Source organism: Equus przewalskii, chromosome 5, assembly GCF_037783145.1.
Source record: "Equus przewalskii isolate Varuska chromosome 5, EquPr2, whole genome shotgun sequence".
NCBI classification, from domain to species: domain Eukaryota; kingdom Metazoa; phylum Chordata; class Mammalia; order Perissodactyla; family Equidae; genus Equus; species Equus przewalskii.
The window spans coordinates 86,242,943-86,262,974 of NC_091835.1; the positions used below are offsets into that span (position 1 = coordinate 86,242,943).

Genomic DNA, 20,032 nt, shown 5'->3' on the forward strand with positions numbered 1-20,032 from the left:
ACTCTTTACCTCTTTAAATATTTTCTCCAAATACACATTTGAATGATTTTTCTTCTAAATATTTTTTGGCTCATCTTCAAGGACGCCACTTAGGCAACCTTACATTCTTTGTCTTTCTCTCTAACGGCTTTGTCGTACATACTTCTTTTCTCTTACCACTTGTATATCCTTATTCAGTCAAAATTTCCTCAGGCCTGCTCACTGTCCTCATATGTTTTCAGCAGAATCTGTTCTATTTCTTTTGTTTCCAATGTGGTGTTCATTTCTGCAATTTGAGTTTTATTATTATCTTCATTTATCTTCTGAGTTCTGCCAGCTTATTCTTTGGGATGCCCTCTCTTAACCGTTCCACACAAGGAACGACACAATATTTATAGTTTCTTGGGTCTTTTGAATCCATTTTAAAATCTATTTGTTTTCAAAGAGTTCAGCTTCTCTTTTTTACTTAAAATCACCCAATGGCTTTCTATCCTATTTAGAGTAAAATTCAGTGACATGGGCCTAAGAGGTCCTACTTTCTCTGGCTCCTGTTACTTCTGAACCTCATCTCGTATCCCTCTCTCAAGGCACTTGGTCCTTTTTCCAGTCCCTAAGACAAGTAGAGCCCATTCTCCCCTTAGGACCTTGGCATTCGCCTGCAGAGGGCTGTTCAGCATCGCTGGATGGAGCTCCTTCTGGTCTTCCAGCTCACTTTACATGCTGCCTCCTCAGAGACTCAGAGAGGCCTTCCGGGCCTGGCTGCTCCCTATGCCGTATTCCTGCCTTTTTTTTTTTTTTTGGTGAGGAAGATTAGCCCTGAGCTCACATCCATGCCCATCTTCCTCTACTTTATATGTGGGACGCCTGCCATAGCATGGCTTGACAAGCGGTGCATAGATCTGCACCCGGGATCCAAACCAGTGAACCGTGGGCCGTGGAAATGGAATGTGCGCACTTTGCTGCTCCACTGGGCAGGCCCCGCCATCCTCCTGCTTTATTTTCTCATAGCATTTATCAGATCTGACAGATTGTAGCTTGTTTACTTGTTTATTGTGTATTTCCTTTCACTAAAATGTGGGCCCCACTGGTGGGGACCTTGTCAGGCTGGTCTCTGGTCTGTCCCGGGCCCAGCACAGCACACGGCACATGGCAGAGGCTTAACAAGCCCTGTGGAATGAAGGAGCACGTGAATTGTCACAACCAACACCGTGTAGCTAGCAAGTGGGAGAGCTGAGCTCCACAGCGGGCTGGAAGGGGTCACAAACCCAGAGTCTGCCCCTGACGTAGGACAGCACAGCAGCGGCAGCAGAGGGTTCAGCCTTCCTTCCTGAGACGCCCTCACTGAGCGGAGCCAGCCTTTCTAGCACGTGGAGCCACAGCATGGGAGCTCTGGTCAGAGGGACACCTGACACACCGAGGACAAGTCAAGGCCGACTTCACGAGTCTCTCGCAGCCCCGCTCTGCTCTGGTTCCGGGCGGCGCAGTCGGCAGAGCAGCTCATCAATTACAGCAATTCACAAGGAGCTCGAGGAACACGGCGGTGAGTGAGAGAAGGCGTGTGACCTCTTGTGTGGAGGGAGGAGCTGGTGCATGGGGCTCCCACCCTGAGCCGCCCACGCCACCACTGCTCTGCCCCGCGATTGTGTGTCTGGAAGCGCAGGTGGGACAGCAAATGCCAGAGGAGACAGCTTTGCCCCCTAATGCAACGGTCAGGAGGACGCTCGAGGGAGAGACAGGCTGAGGGTCCCAGGCTGGGGGCCGCGGTCCACTCATTAACTCTCCTGAGCCTCAGGTTCCTCATCTGTCAGACAGGGATGAAAACTGCACCCTCTCACGGGGCGTCTAAGGGCTGCATGAGCCATCAGACAGAAGACAGCCCACAGTGACAGACGGACAGCGCTCCTCAAACTTTGCTTAAAGACGGGGATCTGCCGTGCATCACAGCTAACAGCAGCTAAAGAACGACCCGCTTCTCTGGATGTTCAGTCAGAGGAGAAGTGCAGCGGCAACTCCAGGGGCTGGCTGGACGTCCGTGCTCTGTCCCCGGAACGGTGACAACATCAGCAGACGCAGAGGCGGCCCGACCGAGTTTGCGGGGCTCACGTTTACTGACTGTCGCACCTGTCAAGGAGCTTTAGCCAAAGCCACTCGGGAATCTACAGTGGAGGACGGAGCAACGGTCAAGGAAACCTGGTTTTGTTAAAATGGTATAATCTTCGGAGAGAATACACATTTGAGGTTTAGGTCTAAAACGGCGCATTTTAGGGAGGGTTCTTTGATTCCAGAGTCTCTGCTTCCATTCACTCCCTACCTGAACTTTCACACCACGGCTGTGCGGACGGTCACCCCAAATCCCAAAGAGGGTAGAAGACTCTGCAGACACTGAACTAAATTCACATGCATCATCTTTTCTTCTTTTCTCTTTACTACAACAAATTAAATACTAATATTGAAAGAGTCAGTTTAGTGACGAGATGAGATGCCCTTATCCTACTCATTTGAAAAGCTTTTTATAACCTAGTTTTTCCTTCACTTAATTAATCTCCCTTCTCTGTTTTAACATCACCTCTCAATTAGTGTTTCCTCTCACACCCCCTAACAACATTCTTATTAAAAAAATCCTTCTCTTTTGCCTTTAAAGACTCATAAAACTCAGCAATTAAGCAAAGAACATTTATACATTGTTCCAAAAACTTTAAATTCTGCATAATTTGGAGTAAACCTCATCCTTATAATTAGCTACTTTTAAAAATCGTGAGATGGTGAAGGTCTTGAGTCTTCCAAATACAAACCCCCAGAGGAGATCGGGCCCCACGGGTGGTGGACCAGCGCTCCACCTGCCTGCACGATGCGATCATTCCTATTCTTGGTGATTTCGTGTCCATTCATGCTCGCAAAAATGTTTTTATAAAAGTCACAAACATTTCTGGACAAAATAGAAGCAAACAGAGGTTTAACACAAAGTTCTTTAGAGACAGGAGAAAAATCACGACTTAACCAAAAATAGATATTTCCTGGGTACAGTAAACAAATATAATAGTGAGCTACTTGCTTCTAACAGAGTGTTCAGGTCTCGTTATAACATGTTCAAGTCAACAGAGCTTTCCACATCCATCCCCTGACTATGTTTTCCATCTTGTCTTGAGTGTTCTTTCCCTCTCTTCTTATTCCTGGTTCTCTTCAGTCTCCCCTAAATTACGCCCCCTCCCCTTCCTGCAGCATTTCTCAAGCTGGAGGCAGAACACAGCAGCCAAAAGCTCAAGTCAAAAACGGCTGGAATCGGGCCAGGCAGAAACCCTGTACAGACAAAAGTCCAACACTTGGGCGGAGGGTGCCTGAAAACGCGGTCAGACAAACTCAGGTTTCTCCACCCAGCCCCGTCCTGGTGACGGACTAACCCTCACAGCCGTGACAGCTCCACTCACTCCGATTTCCTGAACAGACAGAGGAGACTGTCTCAACTCGGTGAGAACTGAGACCACACTGACTCCTAGGTGCCTTTTAGGGGTGCTCGGAAACAGACGTTGAGGGCAGAATAGTCGTCCTTCAGCCCCCAAGCACTTGGCTTTCTAGTCAGAAACCTATACTGTCCCAACCCATCAAAACTATAAATACCAGGGCTGGCCCCATGGCTGAGTGGTTAAGTTCGCGTGCTCTGCTGCAGGCGGCCCAGTGTTTCGTTGGTTCGAATCCTGGGCGCAGACATGGCACTGCTCATCAAATCACTCTAAGGCAGTGTCCCACATGCCACAACTAGAAGGACCCACAACAAAGAATATGCAACTATGTACCGGGGGGCTTTCAGGAGAAAAAGGAAAAATAAATAAAAAATCTAAAAAAAAAAAACTGTAGCATACAGTTAAAGCAGCTAAAACTGCCTAGAAGCAAATTTATAAAAAAAAAACAACTATAAATACCACTTAAAAAGTGAAGAAATTAACAGCCTTGCAGACCACTGGGGCCTGTTCCAGACGTGGGGACAGTACGGCGAGGGCTCCCTTTTCTTTGTGCTCGTGGTCAGTCCACAGGAGTCCATCCTCTGGGCCTGTCATCGTCTCACAAGCAGGAGGTTGAGCGTGAGCGGCAGGGTACCCCAAGGCTCTGGGCCGCTGGTCTGCTCACAGGTGGCTTGGAGGCTGACGTCCACGGAAGGACGTCACAAATTCACATTTATTTCTGCTCCCTCCCTGAAGCAGTTTCTGTCTGACCTCAGTGACTGGAACAGGATTCTGTTCTTCACTCTTCTGGTGAATTGCCCAATTCTCCAGGAAACAGGGTAAAATAAAACCAGCTTTATTGGCATGTGTTTTTGAGATGCAAATAAAAACTCTATGATTTAGTGTCCTTTCAACTTTTATTCTTGGTAATCTTGATTTTTCTGTCACAGTGGGAATTAACAATTTTCTGCATAACTAAGAATGAATAAAGACAGAACGTGGAATAAGGTTTAGTCAATGTTCTTGTGGTTTGTTCATCTACAGAAGGAGACAGCAAAATAATAATGTGTATGATTTTCCACAACGTGTTATTTTTGTGATTAGTTGCCCAAGAACCATCTCATTTCTAGAAAAGACTCTGAGTGACGCTGTCTGTAACTTTAATGCACAGCATGATGGTGCCAGTTTCATCCTGTTATTACTTCTCAGTCCTGCCTGGAATACCTTTATTCCCCTCGTAGCATGACTGGGGCCATGGTCTTTATTAGCATTGCTGTATCGCTGATCTAATTATTAAATTGTTAGATAGACGTGCATGGATTGATCAGAAGAACAAAGGAGACTATATATAGCTTATTCCTCCTTGTTACAGCTAAATATAGACAAGGCTAATTTCATAGAACACAACCCAGCATCAATTATCAACCGAGCAACTCATGCTAGCAATTTAAAAAATAAATTTAAGACCGTGGAAGCTCCAACGGAAGATATTTTGGTGTAAAAATTAAGAAGCCACATCTTCCTTCAGGCTTTAAATTCTATTAAATGACAGATTTAAACAGGTTGGTCCTCCTCCTATTAAAAATCACCTATATACTAGATATTAAGAGGAAAATCACTAAAAAATTTTGTTTTTCTTTGGTCTGAAATCTTGCTGCTAAACCCTAAATCCCACTTTAAAATTATTGCCAAGCCATGATTTGGCATAATTATCTACTCATGTTTCACACTAGAGAAACACTGAAAGAAAAAAAAGAAATCTGGCAGTGCTATATTTCATGGCAAATAAAGACTGACTTCTTGAATCAAATGATATACTATTGGGGCCATCTTGATGACTGTTTTCTGCAATATTGAATCAGACAGGAGGTTAATCCTATTCTATTATTCAGATGGATGGAGTCACCAGACGCACTGTTTTTGACATTGTTAGTCATCATCACGGACCACAGACAAAATCAGAATTATCCTTAACTTTGCACCAACACCAGAACCACTATATCATTTTTAAACACTCAAACTAAATTCTATTCTTAATCTTTGTATGCCCTGAACTTCATCGTTGCCTGGAACACAGAGGGAACTAAACACAAATGTTTTGAAATACACGTAAGTGAATTGAATATCTTGTAAACTTCGCCCCTGAGGACAGCACTTTCTGTGTAGATTAACCCATGAATTCATACATGGTTTTAATTGGGCTGTAATTCTTGTGAGGACAGCCAAGGCTCACTCACAGGCTTCCTGATCTGCTGGTAGAAACAACAAAGCTGCGTCCTGGTTGGGAATCAGGCTAGGATGTCTCCAGGTGTCACCTCTCATGCGTTGGTCTCCGCAGCCGACTACGATGCAAGGTGCTGGTTAGTCTTTTAGTGAAACCTGTCTGCAAAGGCAGGGTCCCCAAGACGCCGTTATGACGCAAACGTCTGGATTTGGTGACTTCGCTCGCGGTAGCTTCTTTTCCTCGTTATCACAGATGTGAGCAGTCACCTTCTCCCCAGGGTCAGTGTAGCATCCACGCCACATAAACCAGGAAAACACCTGCTCCACCTGGCATCTTCTGTGAAATGTTTCAGTTCTGCCCAAGCAGACGTATTTGAATTCATTCTCTTTAGGATGGATCTACATTTTACGAGAAACTTCTTATGATAGTGGGAGGGTCGTCACTGTTTAGAGATGTTGAGTAACTGCATAGCGTTTCTTTTAACTTCAAACTCAGAGCCAAAAGACACTCCCCTCGACCTCACCAGGAGCCTCCTGATTCACTCGAACACCACAGACGCACACATGAATCTCAGGATTCGCCTTCCTGCCCTCACACCGCACTGTCCCGAGAGAGGCGCCTACCTGTCTGGACACCAACCAGACGCTGGGCTGAGTCTGACCCCCATCTGCTCCCTTCCCACGTGCTCCTCGCTGAGCAAGCTGGCCTAATGGAAAGCTTCCTGTGCCCTGGCTGCAAGGAAGCCTCGCTCGGCCGCCCCCCCAAGGAAGCAGCCTGCTGCTATTTCCAGACACCGCTGACCCGGGCCTCCTGCAGCAGCCGCGCCCCAGGGGCCCTGCCCCCAGTCCCTGGAGTGGAGGTTCACAGGCTTTTCTTCTTGGTAATTAGCAAAACAGTAAGAGGAGAACTTACGGGCTACAGACCAGCTGTGCTGAGTGAAGGGGTTTTCTTTCTGTCTTTTAAAAATGATATGTTCACAGGATATTTTCACGATAAAGTTCTCCCTAAAGCCCCACTATTTCCTCCCAAACTCTCCTCGTCTGTGCTAGGGTCTTCACAGATTGTCACCCCTTAGAGAGCAGGGGTCACTACTGATCTTTCATTGATGGGGAAGTTAAAGTGACTGCAGTGGAGCCCAAGTAATGACCTGCTGTTCAAATGGCCACAAACGGTGACTGTCCTCCCACCACCTATACGCACCATTATGATTTAACACACAGGGGTTTCAGATAAACGACTGCTGTAATTATTATTATTAGTGAAATGCTTAGTCTGAATAAAGGAGGGAACGAAGATAACTAAGGCATGACCTCCGTCTCCAAGGGGCCGACAGTCCGTGAGCACAGGCGGTGGAGCCACCGCGGGGGGCCATGGACCACGGCGCTGAGATGCACGCACAGCTCCAGCGGGAGTGCAGTAAACAACCATTCACATCTCCGGTGGCACGGCACACTGCCTTTTAAAGATCAGGGCGCCGTCGAGAGTCTTAAACATGTTCATGATCTTTAATCCACCTCAGGTTTATCTCAAGGAAATGATTTCAATGCATAAAAAACAGACACAAAGATTTTCTTTGCAGCATTATCGTAAAAAATGAGAAGCCACTTAGAAGAACGTCAGAGCACGAAGGATGAGCACATTAAGGCACGGACGGCGGTGACCGTGGGGGAGGTTCCTCCCTTTCCCGCATTGACGACGCAGCTCATCCTCCCCGTCCTCTTCCTAACCTACCTTCAAACGCGCTGTACGCTTTCCCACATTAAAACAAAAGCCAACAGACCGAAAGACCTCCCGTCTAGCTGTCGCCCCTTTTTGCTGCTCTCCTTCCAAACGAAGGTCTCGCAAGAGTTGTCCGTGTTCCTTGTCTCCAATTCCTCCATTCCACCTGCATTCTCCCTGCACGGCTCCTGCACGCACAGCAGTCTGCTGCCTCCAGAGGTCACGCTGCTGCCTCCAGAGGTCACACTGCTGCCTCCAGAGGTCATGCTGCTGCCTCCACAGGTCAGGGTCCTGCCCCCAGAGGTCACGTGCTGCCCCCAGAGGTCACCCTCCTCTGCACTCTGCTTCACCCTCCAGCGGCCTTGACTGGAGGTCTCCCTCTTCCGCGCTGGCCGCCTCCCCCCGCCAGGCTGCCATGACTCCTCGCTGGCCGCGTTTTGCTTCTTACTCACTGGCCACTCCTTCTCAGTCCCCTTTCCTCTCTGATGTCTCCACATTGGGGCCCAGGTTCCATTCTCATCTCCTCTTTCTTCTACATTACAGCCTTGACCCACCCAGGACCCTGCTCTCAGACTCAGGTGGTGTGGGGAATGACTCCTTGTTTCTTGGTGAACTTTCCCGTCATATCTCTTATTAAGGTTACAATTTACTCTGAATTCTATACACACCCTAACTCCTCCAGTCTGTTACAAGGTAATCATATTTCCTTACTACTGAACTTTCAACAACGTTAGAAGAGATGAGGGAGAGGGGGGTAGCTGATCCAGCCAGACGTGTTGTCTCCAGGTCCCCTCGTAGGCACCAAATGAAGATTCTGGAATCATATATGGAATTTTAAAAATCCACATGTAATCACATATTGAAAAACCTTTCGTAAAAGATGTTGGTTGAGAAACTTAGGTGCCAAAAATATAGAATTAATATGAGGATGACCATGGCTTGAAATAATGGTGTTCACCTAGGGACTCAGGAAAATCTGGCATCACTAGAAAAACCTGTGAGCTAGAAACAGCCATGAGTCTGTTCTACCCACTGAGCTCCTTGGGAAGAAGCCTGTGCTGGGGAAATGAGGGCTGGGTCTCGAGAGAAGGATTTAAGGACAATGGACTTCACTGAAGTGGAAGAGGAGGAACGAGGAATGGGGGTCCAGGCTTGTGCCAGAACTCCAGGGAAATCAAGCCTGAAACAACAAAACAAAAGAAAACCCCATTTCAGACACACACATAATCTAGGGGCACACAAGAATGGAGCCGTCCAGAGCAGAGAGTCAGCCCTCGGGGGGTCGGCCAGCTAAGCAGGGTCCCCAACAAGGAGACTCGGCAGCCACCAGCCAACAGCATCCTCTGGAGGGACCCACGGCATCAGCCGCCGTCTTGGAAGCCATGCGCACGCTGGCAAATGTCCCCACCGCCAACAGCTGTGACCTTGAGGCACAGGGGACCCCAGGGCAGGGGACCCGAGGGAGCAAGGCAGGAGTCTCCTGTGTGTCATGCAGAACTGAAAGAACTGCGTTCAGGAGGAAGTCGACGTCTTCCTGGGATCCCAGCGAGTATGAGGGAGGAAGAATCGGAGACTGCTGGCCATTTGGGGACGGGTGGTGTTTGCGTGGGAGGCGGGCTCGGGGAGGCTGCCCGGGGTCTCATGGGAATGCAGGTCTTAGCCTCACGCTGGGGTGGTGAGGGACACGGGGTCCTTTGACGCCAGGGGTGCCACACGCCCCAACATGCCCCCCTCTGTCCCTTTCGACTGCCTCACTCGTCTCATCATTCAGGTGTCAGCTTAAATGACCCCTCCTCAGGGACTCTTTGCTACTCCCTCTGATTTGAATTAAATTAAATTTTCTATTTCCTAGGCCGAAATTCTTTCTAAATAAGATGGCTGTTATACAGTATCGCTCAAAGTCTCAAGAAAGTTCAAGTAAATAATCAGGATGCTGGAAGAGCTTCAGAACAGACTAATGACAGATGAAATCTCTGATGATTTCCTAACAAGCTATGAATAAAAATTTCACAGTAACTCTGGAATAAAATAACATAAATTCTCATTCACTGAATATGTGAGATAAATTCACATTTGTTATTAACTCATCAGAATTCTTCCGAGTATATTATTTTTCACTCTTGTATTACCATAAGATGAAAATACAGCTGCCTGACTCATTATTCATGCGCTCCATTAGGGTGTATATATCATTTCTGTTTGTATTGCATGAAGCTAGAGAAATGTATGAGAACCTCAAAATTTATTATTCCCTTTACTCCAAATGCAATGACAAAGTTTCATAATTTATTAACATCAATAGACTCATTCTTGATATAAAAAGAAAACAAGATCTTAAATATTTCAGGTTATAAATGTAGCTTGTTTGATGAGCTTTCTTTATAGTGTTCAATTTTTGAGGATTGCTGGCCGTCACGTCCTTTGAGGAAGGCAATTGCTAAACAGTAAATTTCCAAAAACATTTTATTGAGTCCTAATATGTTCAAAAAATATTTAGTTGATTTTTAATAACAGATAATCTGTTCTCCATTTCATCTGGAGGCCCTGACATGGGTGCAATAAAAGTGAGTTTCTGTGAACTGGACCAGAGGACACAGACTTTTTTTACATTACAGTTTGCTCAGCCGTGTAAACAAATATTTGGATCCCACCAAGCACAAGTTTGTGTCTTTAAGGCAAAATAGATATGCGATTCGTAAATGTGTGTTTGGGTTTAATATAATCAGTACTTTTATCAGCGCTGAAGATATTCATGAAACTAAGGGAAATTGCCTGCATATCACAGATTTATCAGGCTCCTGCCATGGGTCTGAAATGTGTTACCAAGTAGAAAACACAGCTCTTCCCTCTGAGAGTACACAGTTAGTGGATCACGAGAGACACTAAACAAACCAAAAACTAAATCAACAAAACACCATGTGGTCTGTGTTTTCACATAAAATATCCAGTTTGATTTTTTAAAGAAATTTCCTAAACTATCTGATCAGGATCATAGGGAACACGTGATCAAATAGGCAATGACTGATCACGGGTTTTGAACAAGCCATTTCTCTCTGTGCTCTTGCTTACTCTTCATTGTCTGCGCACCTGCTGCTCACTCTGTTCCTGGGCTTGAGTGGATGTCCACCTGAGTCACTCAGCAAGCATTTATTGAGCATCTAATGTGTGCTGAGCACTGCGTACATTGAGCATACAATTTAAGCACCATCTCTGCCCCCACAGTCCTTTCCTGCTCTTATCGAAGGCAAAGCCCTCCACTCATTCCCCCGCCAGCTGCTGTATTCTTAAGAATTTTCCTCCTCCTCCGTCTTCTGCATCCTCAGTTCCTTCCTTACTCCTGGGTTATCCCTACAACCATATAAATAGGTATAAGCCATCTTGAGAATTAAACCTTCATAGGGTCCACATCTCCCTCTACCTATTGTCCATTTCTTTGTTCCCCATCACATGAAATATTTTTTTTTTAATTTTTGTTTTTTATTGCAGTAACATTGGATTATAGCATTATACAGCTTTCATGGGGCCAGCCTGGTGGCGCAGCGGTTAGGTGCACACATTCTGCTTCAGCGGCCCAGGGTTTGCCGATTCAGATCCTGGGCGCGGACATGGCACCACTTGGCAAGCCATGCTGTGGTAGGTGTCCCATGTATAAAGTAGAGGAAGATGGGCACGGATGCTAGCTCAGGGCCAGTCTTCCTCAGCAAAAAGAGGAGGATTGGCGGCAGATGTTAGCTCAGAGCTAATCGTCTTCAAAAAAATAAAAATAAAAAACAAAACAAAAAATTATATAGTTTTCAGATGTACATCGTAATATATTTCAAATTCTGTGTAGATTACATCATGTTCACCACCCAGAAACTAATTATAGTCCATCAACTCACATGTGAGCCTAATCACCCCTTTCACCCTCTCCCTCCCCGTTCCCCTCTGGTAACCACTAATCCAATCTCTGTTGCTGTGTGCTTGTTTGTCGTTATTTTTATCTTCTACTTATGAGTGAGATCATACAGTATTTGACTTTCTCCCTCTGACTTATTTCACTCAGCATAATACCCTCAAGGTCCATCCATGTTGTCACAAATGGCCGGATTTCATAGTTTCTTATGGCTGAGTAGTATTCCATTGTGTATATGTGGCACATCTTCTGTATCCATTCGACCCTTGATGGGCACCTAGGTTGCTTCCAGGTCTTGGCTATTGTGTATAATGCTGCAGTGAACATAGGGGTGCGTGTATCTTTATGCATTTGTGTTTTCAAGTTCTTTGGATAAATATCCAGCAGTGGGATAGCTGGATCATATGGTAGACCTATTCTTAATTTTCTGCGGATACTCCATACTGCTTTCCATAGTGGCTGCACCAGTTTGCACTCCCACCAGCAGTGTACGAGGGTTCCCTTCTCTCCACATCCTCTGAACATTTGCTGTTTCCTGTCTTGTTAAAGCCATTCTAACTAGAGTGGGGTGATACCTCATTGTAGTTTTGATTTGCATTTCCCTGATAGCTAATGATGTTGAGCATCTTTTCACGTGCCTGTTGGTCATCAATATATCTTCCTTGAAGAAAACTCTGTTCAGATCTTTTGCCCATTTTTTAATTGGGTTGTTAGGTTTTTTTGTCAAGATGTATGAGTTCTTTATATATTTTGCTTATTAACCCCTTATCAGATATATGGTTTGCAAATATCTTCTCCCAATTGTTAGATTGTCTTTTTGTTTTGTTGATGGTTTCCTTTGCTGTGCAGAAGCTTTTTAGTTTGATATAGTCCCATTTGTTTATTTTTTCTTTTGTTTCCCTTGCTCTGTCAGACATGGTACTTGAAAATACACTAAGACCGATGTCAAAGAGCGTACTGCCTACGTTTTCTTCTAGAAGTTTCATGGTTTCAGGTCTTACATTCAAGTCTTTAATCCATTTTGAGTTGTTTTCTGTGCCACATGAAATATTTTCAAACCAATCATCTATAGTCTCTGCCTCTTCCCTCTCTCTATGTCACTCTTCAACCACTCTCATCTGACATGGACCCCAGCAACCAGAGAAAACCGATCTTGTCAAGATCACCAATGACCGCCGCGTTGCCAGGTCCAAGAGACACTTGTATCCTCATCCGGTTCTCAGCAGCTACTTGGCACAGTTGACTACTCTCCCTTCTTGAAACTGTCTTCCCTTAGCTTCTGTGCCACCATGCTCACACGGCTTTCCTCCGGCTTCAGTGGTGTCCCTTCTCACTTCCTTCGCTGACTCTTCTCCCCCCCAAGGTCTAAGTGCTCATGGGACGTAGGGCTCCTTGCTGGACATATTCTGTGTTCTATCCATTCTCACCCTTTAGTAAATATTATCCAGTCACAGGCTTTCCACACCCTATATGCTGATGTTTCACAATGTCTATCTCCAGCCCAGATGTTTCCTCTCAGGTCCACAGACTCAAGCATCTAACTGCTACTTGATATCTCCACTGGATGTCTAAAAGAAATTCAAATTTAATACGTCCAAAACTGAGATTCCGACTATTCTTAAACCTGTTATTCTTCTAACTTTCCCATTTTAGCGAATGGAACTATTAACCACCCAAATGCCCAGATAACAACCTGAGAAGCACCGATGAATTGTTTCTTCTCTCATCTAAGCTGTAGGTTTTGCCTCCAAATACACAGAGTCTTCCCATTTGGATCTGTCTCCACTCTCAGCGCAAAGCTCAGCTGCCATCATCCGCATCTGCGGTCCATTACAGCATCCCTGCTTCCGTCCTGCCCCCTCCCAATCCATTCTTCACGTAGCATCAAGAGAGATCTTCTAAAAAGGTAAATTGGATCACATCTATTCCACACAAAAACTCTTGAAGCTTCTTCCCCACTGCTGTTATAATGCAGGCCCAGCTTCTCACCGTGGCCCACACAGCCCTGCGTGTGTGTGTCTCCAGCTTACTTCCCTGCCTCATCTTCCTGTCTTACCAATGCTCCAGCCACACTGGCATCCTTTCTGCTTTGCAAGCTTTTTGCTGGCTATTCCTTCTGCTTGTAACGTTGTTCTTCCAAATCTTGAAATGTTGCTTTACTCTCGTTCTTCAGGTCTTGGCTAAAGCGTCCATCCTCATGGAGACCACTGCCCATCTTATCTAAGAAGCACCCCACCCTTACCCTCTCTACGATTTCTGACTCAGTACTTTGTGTGTTTCTCTCATAGGTCTTATTACAATCTCTAAGGACTACATTTACGTATTCACTTTAAGTAAATGAACATAAGTATATATAAATATAATGTAAATATTTATATATATATAGAGAGAGAGTATACACATAGGTGCTCAATAAATCTTTGTTGAACAGACAAGTGGAAGGAAACAGAAAGTAACAAAGAACTGTCTGAGGGCCCCAGTAGAGGAGGTACGGGGCTTCACAGGCACCTTCCAAGGGCACTGATGCTTCCATCGGGGAAGAGAAGCCCAAGGTCCACTTGTGTCCCGACGACACCTGTACACACTAGTCTTTACTTCAGAGGACACTGCAGTGCACCTCCAGACGGAATGCACCACTCAGCCATGAACGGTGAGTCTGTGTCCACACGTGTCAAATGGGTACACACACACATCACATGTATGTTGTATGTACCCATGTTGAATAAAACCCACTCAATGGTAGACATACCACCACACCGTGTATTATTTTATGATTCATTGGGGATGTTGTTCTTAATTCCGTATCACAAGTTGAAGATTCTGATTGAAGTCTCAGCCCACGTGTTCACTTCCTGTAACACAAAGGTTTATCTTCATACTTTGAATTTTAGTAAGACGATGTCTCAAGGAAGGCGGGGGCCACGAGAGAAGCTTGTATGTACTTCTTAAATGATGCCCAAGGGTGACATTTCTATTTCTTGGTCGTTAGAGATACTATAGCACTGATTTTTCTCACACCATGGACATATATGTTCAGGTGGGTATGTATATGTTTCATATGTATGTCAAAGTTTTGGTAAGTAACAAAAAGTCTACTCTTTCTGAGAAATAAACACCAGAAAATATCCTTGTTGATGAGAAACAAAGAACACCTCAACCGTTTGACGTATAAATCATTTCAAAGAAGAGATGGGATTTCACAAAATAAGCCCAGTCTAAGCACTTTTATTTTTACAGCACCCAAAATAATCCATGTCGGGAGCGCTTTGTCACACAGAGGGACAGGTCACGGGGCAGAATCTGAGGAAGCCACAGCACGGCAGGGGGCTCCGCCAGCCCTTTCAATAGTGCCTCGTGGCAAGCAACATCATCACAGGTGATGCAGGAGAAGCCGACGGTCGGGATGACGTGAATAAAGTCGAGGACAGCCTAGAGAGCTCTGTCTCCCCATGGTCAGGCCACCTGTCCACCTGGAGGGACAGCCAGCGCTGGAAACATGACACCCACTGTGGAACGTGCTGCTGACTGCACAGCTTAAGACTGCAGTGCATGTGGGCACACACGTTGGTTTGGCTGTTTTACTAAAACAAAAATCCCAAACCTAACAAAGAATAGTAATGAAATATCCGGGTGTTTGATCTGGACCCTGCCCACCTCTCCAACTCGTCTAAGCCACGCACCCTTGCCCTGGCCTGTCACGTTTCCTACACGCTGTCCTACTTCTGCATTGTGTGTGGTTGAAGAGCTTGGCTCTGAAATCCCTGAGCACTCAGAGAAGGAGATGCAGCACCAAAGAGAGATGGGAGCCAGCTGACACCTGGCCAGAGATTAGGGCAGAGACGGTGGGCCATGGTGGGGAATAAGGAGAAACTGAATATGGCGGCTAACACTCAGGCAGCACTCGCTGTGTTCCAGTCACCGTAAGCGCCGATCCGCAACACTTCACCTCACCAATCTTTGCAACAAGCTCAACCATGAGCCTCATTTACTAATGAGGAAACTGAGGCTCGAGAGTATTAATGATGTTCCCAAGGTCACACGTCTGTTAAGTCATGAACATTCTCTCCCTCTCCACACACACACACAAATGGGACTCATGAACATGGAGAAGATCACATTTAAATTAGTTTTAAAGGCAGTTTTTAAAAAAGAACCACTGTGGCAAAGTAGAATGAGAGTTGAATGAAAATATAATATAATGTAATATTTATCATAAAATCTGAGGATTTAGGTTATGACCGCGGATCTCCCACTCACTGCATGAGCTGGGCAGTCTCCTTCTCTGGAGTCCAGCTCTCTCAGCTTCAACGGCTGGAGTCGGACTCCACACTCTGGAGGCGTCAGCTGTGACGCTGATTTTATGCATCCATCACTTTGGCCCAGGGGCCCAGACGCTTGCTTGAACGTGAGTGGGTGTGCCTGTGGTGTTTCCGGATGAGATGAGCACTGGAACTGGTTGACTGAGCAGATCGCCGTGCCCAACGTGGGGCCCCATCCAATCTGTCGAAAGTCTGAGCAGAACAGAAAGGCTGAGGAAGACAGAGCTTGCTGTCTCTGCTGCTCTGTCTTTAAGCGGGGACACTGGTCTCCTGCTTTAGGATTGGGACTCAGACGGGAACTCCCACCACTGGCTCCTCCGGGTCTCTAGCTTTCCAACTACAGATCGTGGAACGGCTTAGCCTTCATGACCACGTGAGCCAACGCCTCATAAAAGTCTTTCTTATCTAAACACAACACGTAGGGTGTAGACACAGCCGAGGTTCTGCGTCTCTGGAGAGCTCAGACTAACACACCCGTCTAAGAATACTGACGACCTGTAACAGTTTGCTCAAATATATTGTGATTGCTGGGGCCGGCCCGGTGGTGTAGTGGTTAAGTTCACATGCTCTGCTTCAGCAGCCTGGGTTCTCAGGTTTGGATCCCGGGGGCAGACCTACTCCACTCATCATGCACGCTGTGGAGGAGGCTGGACAGACATTAGCTCAGCGACAGTCTTCCTCAAGAAAAAGAGGAAGATTGGCAACAGATGTTAGCTTAGGGCCAATCTTGCTCACACACGCGCGCACACACACACACACTATCTATCTATATATATAATGACATATAATGACATATATAATGACATATATAATGGTAGATATATGTATATATAATGACATCCTTCTTGTATTTGTAGAAAGTTGTGGCTTTCATCGATAGACACAGGGTAAAAAAGATGGCATGGGGTGTAGCAGAGTAGATTCGGGTTACCAAATTGAGAGAATATTTATCGGAAACCTATAAGAGGTTTGTCTTTTGCCACATGGCTGAACAGAATGCTTGTGCAACTGAAACAGTTGTCACCCTCTGCTTTAGCTCCCTTGTGTGACAGCAAGGAAAAAATATTAGGTTACACGGAGTTCTCATTGAAAAAAAAATGAACGATAAAAGTAAAAGAATTATTCGCAAAATATCAGCAACACCAGCTTAAAACAGCTGTCTTTGCAAACATCATTTAAATTAACTCAACTTTATAAAGAGTAATATTTTCACAGATGTCCTTTTGTGATTCATAAAATACTGTTTCATTTACTCCATTAGGCAATTATGAGAAAATTATATTGAGAAGAGCTATGTAGAAGAAGTCATACTTTGTGAGATTTTGATCAATATATAGTTATGGAAACTAGGTAAGTGATACAACAGTTCAAATGGCTTCGCGTATTAACTGCAATGACAGGAGAGTGGATGTGTAGTAATCAGTTCCAAACGTGCTGTTATTCTTTTCGCAAACACCTGTTAGATGATAGTTGAGAAACCAGGAGTGTCAAAGTAACGGGGTCTCAGAGATTACGCTGTCTTATCTCCCTCGATTGACAGGTGCATTTTCCAAACCCAGAGGAAGGTGCTCCACCTGAGGTCACACGGCTAAGGGGAGACGTGGGCCCGTACCCAGGTTTCCAGATTTTCATGCCAAGAACACGTTCTCTCTGCTCATCACATTTATAATTAGTGTCTCTATTTTGAGAAACAGCTTTTCAATATATGATTCTGTGAGAACATAAATAAGTAACTGCTCTCAGCATTGAATAAAATTTTTCCCAATATGGTACCTTGGAAACATCTTATTTAAAAACAGATTTAGGCCTGAAGTGACAATATGAATGGAACTTGGTCTACACACGTCAGAATGACCTACTTCCACTCATAAGAACAAGCGAGTGTGTGGGTGAACGATCATGTAGATTTGGTTTATGTTACATCCTAACAGAGAGCCAAAGCCTAACTTAACAAGGCTGAAATGCTCATTTTCTCTTCAAAACCAAACTTTAAAGAGAACGTCAGATCTCGCAGAAGTAATTTTCGATTTGGGGTCCTGCTGAAGCTCCATCACCAGGGCACCTGCCACCTGCCTGTGTGCACAGAGGATGGTCACACTAAGTGCTGGATTGTCCCCACAACCCTGTGGCACCTGTGAAGTCTCGCTTCAGCACGTCCCTCTGGCCATGGAGTCCAGGCCTGCTCTGGGCCTGGGGAGTCAGCAACTTCAGATCACAGAGGTAAGAACTGTGGGGCAGAGGCAAAAGAAGCATCCTTGGAGGCTGCCAGGTCAACACCACGTTCAAACATCCAAGGTGGACACGAAAGCTAAATGGAAACACCAGGAAGAAGAGGTGTGTGACCTCAAGCAGAGAGAGGCCAGCAGGTGGCCACACACGTGTGAGACTTGACGCCTGTGGTAAGAAGACGAACGGAAGATTTCCATGATCTCCAAGAGGACACACAGACCACTGGACGGGAACTTTTTGTGCGGTTCCTCTGGACTCTAATGCGGAGATTCTGGGGTCACACCAAGAAGACAATAACAGCCCCGGAGAAGCAGAACAGGATCGTGAGGAAGAAAGAGAAGAAGGCAATAGCGTGTGATCAACAGAGATTTCTATCATCCCCCGTCACCCATCAGAAGACAGCAGTTCCTTCTTTCTCTATGCAGTCAGGTCATTTCTATGTATTTGACAAGGAAACACTATAGAATCGACAATCGTTTCAGAGAGGTGTCACCCCTTCCACTGCTGCTGAAATGTGTGCGTGTGTGCACGTGCACGTGTGTGTGAGTGCGTGTCTGTGCATGTGTTTTAACTCCAGATTTGGGCTTTCCATCCTCGTTATGCTCTTTGCAGCTGGGCTGGTTAGGGCTCTTTGTTTCACACTTGAAGCATTCGATACTAGCTACTTACAGATGAATAAACTTGGGGCCCTTCACAGCAAACTGTGTGAGTGTCCACATGGCTCTTTGCACTGGGAGACAGCTTGCCCAAGGCCACACGGGAAGTCAGCAACAGAAATGGGGTTAGAATCAGTCTTCTTCTCGGTTCCGAGCTTCCCCCACACCACCCGCTGCCCCGTCCAAAGGCAGACCGTGGATGGACGTGTAGACACGCTGGGAACACGGGCACTGCATGGATGTCTGTGAGAACTGAAGTTTCAAGATGATTGCTTTCATAGCCGTGAAAATTTCACAAAACAGTATAAAGAAAAATGTTAAGATCACTCATACTTTAACTAAAAGATAGCAACTAAGATTTTATTCTCTCTCCCCAGGTTTATTTCTCACACTAATAAGATATTACACATCCTTTTATTACAGTTGCTTCTTAAAGAAATAGGCTTATTCTCTCTACGATGTCTTCCTCTTGTTCTCACTTAACCTATGATAGCTTTTCTCAGTTGAAATATAGGTCTGTCTTAGCATCCTATGGATTTAGAAGAACCCACGGCATTGACCCTTATCGACGGACAGTTCTGCCATCTCCATTCTACCCTGCAACTTTCTGTGTGCACTTCTTGCATTGCCTTCCTAGAATTTACAGAAATAGAATTACTGGGTCAAAAATCTAGGATTTTTGAAGGACTTTTGATAATTTTGCCAAATCGCCCTCCAGGGAGGTTGTAAATGTGCATTTCCATCAGCAGAGCTGGAACAGACGAATGCTTTTCCGTTGGAGACGAGCCCATTCACTCTGAGCTTCTACTGCCACTCTGTGCTGTCCATTGGCCATTCTTTATTTCTTAGCCACAAAACACTGAAGTCACTTAATTTAGTCATTCATTCACTCATTTTTCAAATATTTATTGTGCACATAGCACGTTTTAAAAATGAGAGGGAAAATGATGAACGAGATAGTCTTCCCCCTCAAAAAATTGTCCACGTTTGACAAGGACATGGACTGATCTGAGGCTCTGGGATGATGTCATGTCATCCTCACAACAGCCAGATGGGTGGACACCATGGTTGTTCCCACTGCGTGGACGAGGAAGCATCCTCAGGTGATGCTTAAGACCTCGAGCTCGTGAGTGGGGAGTCGAGATTCAAATCCTGGCAGGTTGGTTCCAGAGTCTATGCTCTTAACCATTGTGTTACAGTGTCCAAAAGAGACACATAAATAGCTCCAATGTTAGAAAGAACACGTGGTGAGACAGTGTGTGTGGGTCCTGGCCAGGAACAAAACGTGGACTGTAATTGTGCCAAAGCAGACGACCCTCCCCACGGCGACAGAGAGCCCGGCGTGCTGATGTGGGCTCTCCTCCAGCCAGCGTCACACAGGTACTGGACCCCTGGCTCTGGCCTCCTCAGATCTGGGGGATTTCTTACCCCCACCGGCCTGAGTGGACAAACCAGCTACAGACATGACTTCACGAGGGCCTGGGGAGAAACAGGAGCTGCGTCCACTCACGGGTCTCCCAATCCTGGGTGTGCCCGGCACTGCCTGAGGGCCTGGTCGATTAGGAGTCATCTGG

The 20,032-nt window shown here is 45.8% G+C and overlaps 1 protein-coding gene across 1 annotated transcript in view; it reads right to left on the bottom strand.

Moving 5' to 3' along the window:
• The window catches only part of PTPRR (protein tyrosine phosphatase receptor type R), a 212,891-nt gene that overhangs the window by 104,705 nt on the left and 88,154 nt on the right, over positions 1-20,032 (bottom strand). The gene's annotated exons all lie outside the window — the stretch shown is intronic.